The sequence below is a fragment of the Tarenaya hassleriana genome, unplaced genomic scaffold (assembly GCF_000463585.1).
Source record: "Tarenaya hassleriana unplaced genomic scaffold, ASM46358v1 Cleome265, whole genome shotgun sequence".
Classification (NCBI taxonomy): domain Eukaryota; kingdom Viridiplantae; phylum Streptophyta; class Magnoliopsida; order Brassicales; family Cleomaceae; genus Tarenaya; species Tarenaya hassleriana.
In genome coordinates this window covers 63488-69548 of record NW_010965907.1, presented here as the reverse complement: position 1 = coordinate 69548, position 6061 = coordinate 63488, and the positions used below count along the sequence as shown (strand labels likewise).

General features: G+C 43.9%; 1 pseudogene; it reads left to right on the top strand.

Annotated features, from left to right (window-relative positions):
• Positions 1 to 5507, top strand: part of LOC109116825 — a 26468-nt pseudogene extending 20961 nt beyond the window's left edge.
• Positions 5508 to 6061: the final 554 nt, after the last annotated feature.

The following is a 6061-nucleotide window of genomic DNA, read 5'->3' as shown; positions in this document are numbered from 1 at the left end:
CGTTCTAGAAGGTCTGGAACGGACGGTCCACTAGTGGCAGACCGTCCGTTCTACGTACTGGAACGGACGGTCCAAGTGCTTTTCTGGACCGTCCATTCCGGGTTTTTCCGAAATTAAACCGAAATTAGGGTTAAAACCACTTTAATAGAAGGAGATTAAACCCTAATGAAGTGAGCCGACTTTAGAACACTTTGCACAGACTTTTGGTGAGATCCAAGAGGTAGAGAGTGTGATCAAAGTCCGTTTTTCTCGAAGCACAAATCGAATAGCAGATTCGGGTCCTAGCAGATAAGTTCCAAGCGTTGGAATCCATCCCGTCGTGTGGATACGTGTAGAGGGCGAGGTATTCTTCCTGCCTTTCGTGATCAGACGTGTTCTTCGATTGATACAGGCCCCGGATCGATTGAGGTAAGCGTCCTAACGTTTCTATGATTCAATAACAGTCTGGTTCTACGGTTCTATAAAATTTTTGTTTTACTTCCACTGCGCAAACCCTAGAATCGATCTCTTAGGAATAGGATTCGCATTAGAGATCCCAGGTATTCCATCATTTCTACTTCCCAAATTGCTTCTTAGAAAATCGATGCAATATGCTCCAATTTTCTTTGGAAAAATTCTCAGACAAGTGCTGGAACAACGAGAGTTGCATGGAACAGTATTTGTAGGCCTCGGAGGGAAGGAGGACTGAACATCAAGAAACTTGAAGAGCTGAACAAAGTGTTCAGACTGAAAAACGGTTTGGAGGGTTTTCAAGGTTGCGAGTTCACTTTGGGTTGCTTGGGTAAGGAGGAATGTGCTCAAAAGAGGGTCGTATTGGGACACCGTGCCTACTGCTCGACATTCATGGAATGTAAGGAAGCTATTGAATATGAAAGACCTTGCGGGAAAGTTTATCAGATGCATAATTGGTAATGGGAACATGGCGTCTTTCTGGTTCGATAATTGGACTGACCTAGGACCTTTGCTTGATTATATTGGTAGTGATGGCCCTAGGTTGCTAAGGATCCCTCTAAGGGAAAGGTCAGTGATGCTGTCTCGGGACAGAGTTGGTTGTTACCAAGTGCGCGATCTCAAAGGATCCAAGACCTTCACATAAGACTCCTATCACTACCAGCACCAAGTCAAACTGCAGGAGAAGACATATATGACTGGAAATCAGCGGAAAACGTGTACACTCAGAAGTTCTTAGCATCAAGCACATGGAAGCTACTTCGAGAAGTATCACCACAAGTGGATTGGGCAAAGTTGGTATGGTTTAAGCAAGCGATACCAAGGTACTCATTTGTCCTTTGGATGGTGATGCAGGGTAGGATGCCAACACGCGATAGATTGCTCAGGTGGTATATTATACAGAACTCAACCTGTGTCCTCTATAATGAGGAAGAGGAATCACACGACCACCTCTTCTTTCGATGTCGTTTTAGTGCTGAAACATGGCAGGGACTCGCCTCGAAGATTTGGAGAAACCCGCCAGCAAACCTCTCGATATGCCTCTCTTGGATGGAAGCAATCCCACAGTTTGATGGTATCAAGCGAAGCATTCTTCTAAAAATTCTCATACAGCATACTGTTTACTAGGTATGGAAGGAGCGGAATTCCTGCATCTTCTCAAATGTCTCTGCAACTTCCCATGTCATGCGCTCACGTATCGATCAATCAGTCAGAACCACCATCCTGTCGCTGCAACAAGTTCGAGAAAGTGAAAGCAACATTCTGCTTCAAAACTGGTACTCACTTCTACTGTATGACATGGCGTAGACAAAGAAAAATATAGTTTAATTTGCTGTAATAGTTGTATTCCTTTCGAGGCTGCTCTAGCGAAAGCTTTTTTATGTGGATTTTTATCAACGAGCGTCGTCTATTTCAGACAGTCGAACTTAGTGAACGAGAAAGCAGTCGAATCAGATAAGGTGGCTTGTCCATGCCTTATGTTCGACATATGATATCGCGATACAAAAGGATCATCAGTCGGAATCATCACTGGCTTTCGTATGATCACAAACAAACTCTATTCGAGATAGGTAGTCATAGTGTCTTGCTAGAGACCGCCTATGACTTGTATTAGCGGAATGGAGATTCTGCGTTTTACTGCTATTCCGGATGAGCCTACAGGGTCACATACAATAGGGATGGACAAGTACGTGTGCTAAATTATCCCGATGAGGAATCCTAATTGGATTGAGATTCCTAATTGGAATAGGAATCCTAATGGGATTAGGAATCCTATTATGTATAGGAATCCTAATGAGATTAGAATTCTATTACATCTAGGAAACCTAATGAGATTAGAATTCTAATAGGTTTAGGAAACCTAATTAGATTAGGATTCCTAGTAATCTATTCCTTGTCAAATTAGGATTTTTGGAAAGTCTATATAAGGAGAATGTCTTCTAGGGTTTTAAGTGAAGAAAGAAAGGAAGAAAAAAAGAAGAAAAATAAAACCCTAAGCCTCCAAAAACCTTGCACACAAGAGAGATCGAGATCTCTAGTCCTAGCAGACAAGTTCCAAGGTGTTGGAATCCATCCCGACGTGTGGATACGTGTAGAGGGCGAGGTATTCTTCCTGCCTAGAGTGATCGGACGAACAGATCAATTGATACATGCCCCAGATCGATTGAGGTAAGCGTTCTAACGTTTCTATGATTCAATAGTAGCATGGTTCTAGGGTTTCATTAAAATTTTTGTTTTATATCCGCTGCGCAAACCCTAGAATCGATCTCTTAGGAATTAGATTCGCTCATGAGATCCCAGGAAACCCAACACCTGATAAGGTGAAATCATCTGAGTATGTGTTTGGATCGTTGATGGGATCTGGGTTCTTTCGCTTGCGGGATCGCTCCATTGTTATCACAATACAGAGCAATGGGGCTATCAGCACTAGGAATAACACCCAAGTCGCCAACAAACTTCCTGATCCAAACAGCTTCCTTTGTTGCGTCCGACGCTGCAATATACTCAGCTTCTGTAGTAGAATCTGCAACGGTCGCCTGCTTGGAACTCTTCCAGCTAACAGCGCCTCCGTTCAAGTAGAAAACATAGCCAGACTGCGATCTGTAGTCATCCGGGTCTGACTGGAAACTAGCATTGGTGTAACCCTTTACAGCGAGCTCGTCTTCCGACCAACCGTATACCAAGAACACATCCTTAGTCCTTCTCAAGTACTTCAGGATGTTCTTGACGGCGATCCAGTGTCACTCACCTGGATCTGACCGGTATCTACTCGTAATGCTCAACGCATAAGATACATCCGGTCGAGTACAAAGCATGACATACATGATCGATCCAATTGCCGAAGCATATGGAATACGATCCATGCGTTATCGCTCATCAGGTGTCGTAGGACACTGACTCTTGCAGAGAACTGTGCCACTGCTCATCGGTAAGGTTCCTTTCTTGGAATCTTGCATCTTGAACTGTTTCAAGACATTATCGATGTATGTACTTTGACACAATCCTAGAAGTTGCCTTGATCTATCTCTATAAATCTTTATGCCTAGAATATAGGCCGCTTCTCCTAGGTCCTTCATAGAAAACTGGATTCCTAGCCAAGACTTTACGTCTTGCAAGGTAGGAACGTCATTCCCTATTAGGAGAATGTCATCCATGTATCATTGTGGGAATAATGATATATAAAGACTAGTATGATATGTGATTGATGATCATATAAATGATCATAGGTATTAGATACAATCACGATCATAGGTATTCGTTGGAGAACGGAATACTGGAATGACTCGCGTGAGATTGTCACATGGACTAGTGTCCTGACTTGAATATCACATGGCGGTTCCATGATTGGATCCTAAGACCTGAGATATCTACGGAATCCAACATGAGGAGTTGCGTACTTTGATTACGTCAAATGTCCTGCGTAACAGGAGGACTATAAAGGCGTGTATCAGGTACGAAACGAATCATGTGTTGGATTGTAGATAGTCAAGACGGGATTTGTACCTCTCGTAAAAGAGAGAGATATCGCTGGGCCCTTCGTGTGAGCGAGACTGTAGAAATGTGTGGCCGCACTATAGACGAGCGCCGTCTATTTCAGACAGTCGAACTCAGTGGACGAGAAAGCAGTCGAATCAGATAAGGTGGCTTGTCCATGCCTTATGTTCCACATATGATATCGCGATACAAAAGGATCGTCAACCGGAATCATCACTGGCGTTCGTAAGATCACGAACAAACTCTATTCGAGATAGGTAGTCATAGTGTCTTGCTAGAGACCGCCTATGACTTGTATATCCGGAATAGAGATTTCGGGTTATACTGCTATATCGAATGAGCCTACAGGATCACACACGCAGGGAAGGACGAAGCGCACGAGAAAACGACCGAAAAACCAAGACGGAAGGGTCTGGAACGGACGGACCAGAAGTCCAGAACGGATGGTCCGCCGAAGCCAGACCCGACGGTCCAGAACGGACTGTCTGTTCCAGAAGGACGGACGGTCCACTAATGCCAGACCGTCCGTTCTACGTGCTGGAACGGACGGTCCACGTGCATTTTTGGACCGTCCATTCCAGGCTTCGGGTTTTTCAAAATTAAGACCGAATTAGGGTTAAATCACCTTATAAGAAGGAGATTAAAACCCTAATTAAGAGAGTGCTTTTGCTGGCCGACTTTACAACACTTTGGACAGACTTTTGGTGAGATCCAAGAGGTTCAAGAGTGTGATCGAAGTCTCGGTTTCTCGTAGCACAAAACCGAATAGCTGATTCGGGTCCTAGCAGACAAGTTCCAACCGTTGGAATCCATCCCGAGGTGTGGATACGTGTAAAGGGCGAGGTAATCTTCCTCCCTTTCGTGATCAAACGGATTCTTCAATTGAGACAGGCCCCGGATCGATTGAGGTAAGCGTTCTAATGTTTCTACGATTCATAGAAGCATGGTTCTAGGGTTTCATTAAATTTTTGTTTTACATCCGCTGCGCAAACCCTAGAATCGATCTCTTGGGAATAGGATTCGCTCATGAGATCCCAGGAATTCCATCAAATGGTTACCTTGTGAACGGATTGTATGTCTTGAACGATCAACCTTCCGATTCTATGTCCGTACATAACATAAATGCGAAAAGGTTTAAGCCGAACAACTTTAACCCGACCTATCTCTGGCATTGTCGTTTAGGCCACATCAACGAGAAACGCATACAGAAACTTCTTTCTGAAGGATTTCTGGATTCTTTCGATTATGAATCGATTGAAGCATGCGAGTCTTGTCTGATGGGTAAAATGGCAAAGTCTCCTTTTAGTGGAAAAGGAGAACGGGCGTTGGAGGTATTGGACCTAATACGTAGCGATGTATGTGGACCCATGAGCTTACCCGCTAGAGGAGGTTATTTGTATTTCGTCACATTTACTGATGATTTCAATAGATTTGGTTATGTATATCTGATGAGACATAAGTCTGAAACTCTTGAAATGTTCAAGGCTTTCAGATCGAAGGACAAAACCATCTTGGCAAGACTATTAAGTCATTGCGATCAGATCGCGGTGGCGAATATATGATGTATGTGGGCCCATGAGCTTACCCGCTAGAGGAGGTTATTTGGCTTTCGTCACATTTACTGATGATTTCAGTAGATTTGGTTATGTCTATTTGATGAGACATAAATCTGAAACTCTTGAAATGTTCAAGGCTTTCAGAAACGAAGTACAAAACCAGCTTGGCAAGACTATTAAGTCATTGCGATCGGATCGCGGTGGCGACTATATGAGCCAAGAGTTCACTGACTATCTGGTGGACTGTGGAATTGTTTCACAGTTGACCTCTCCTGGAACGCCACAGTGGAATGGCGTGTCGGAACGGAGGAACCGCACCCTATTAGATATGGTACGGTCTATGATGAGTCAGGCCGATCTTCCAAAATCTTTCTGGGGTTACGCCTTAGAGACTGTTGCTTTCATACTGAACAGGAGTCCGACGAAATCGGTTCAGAAGACACCATATGAGATATGGACTGGGAAACGTCCCAGTTTGTCTTTCTTGAAGATTTGGGGATGTGACGTTTACGTGAAACGTCAGGCTTCTGATAAGCTATCCGCCAAATCAGACAAGTGTT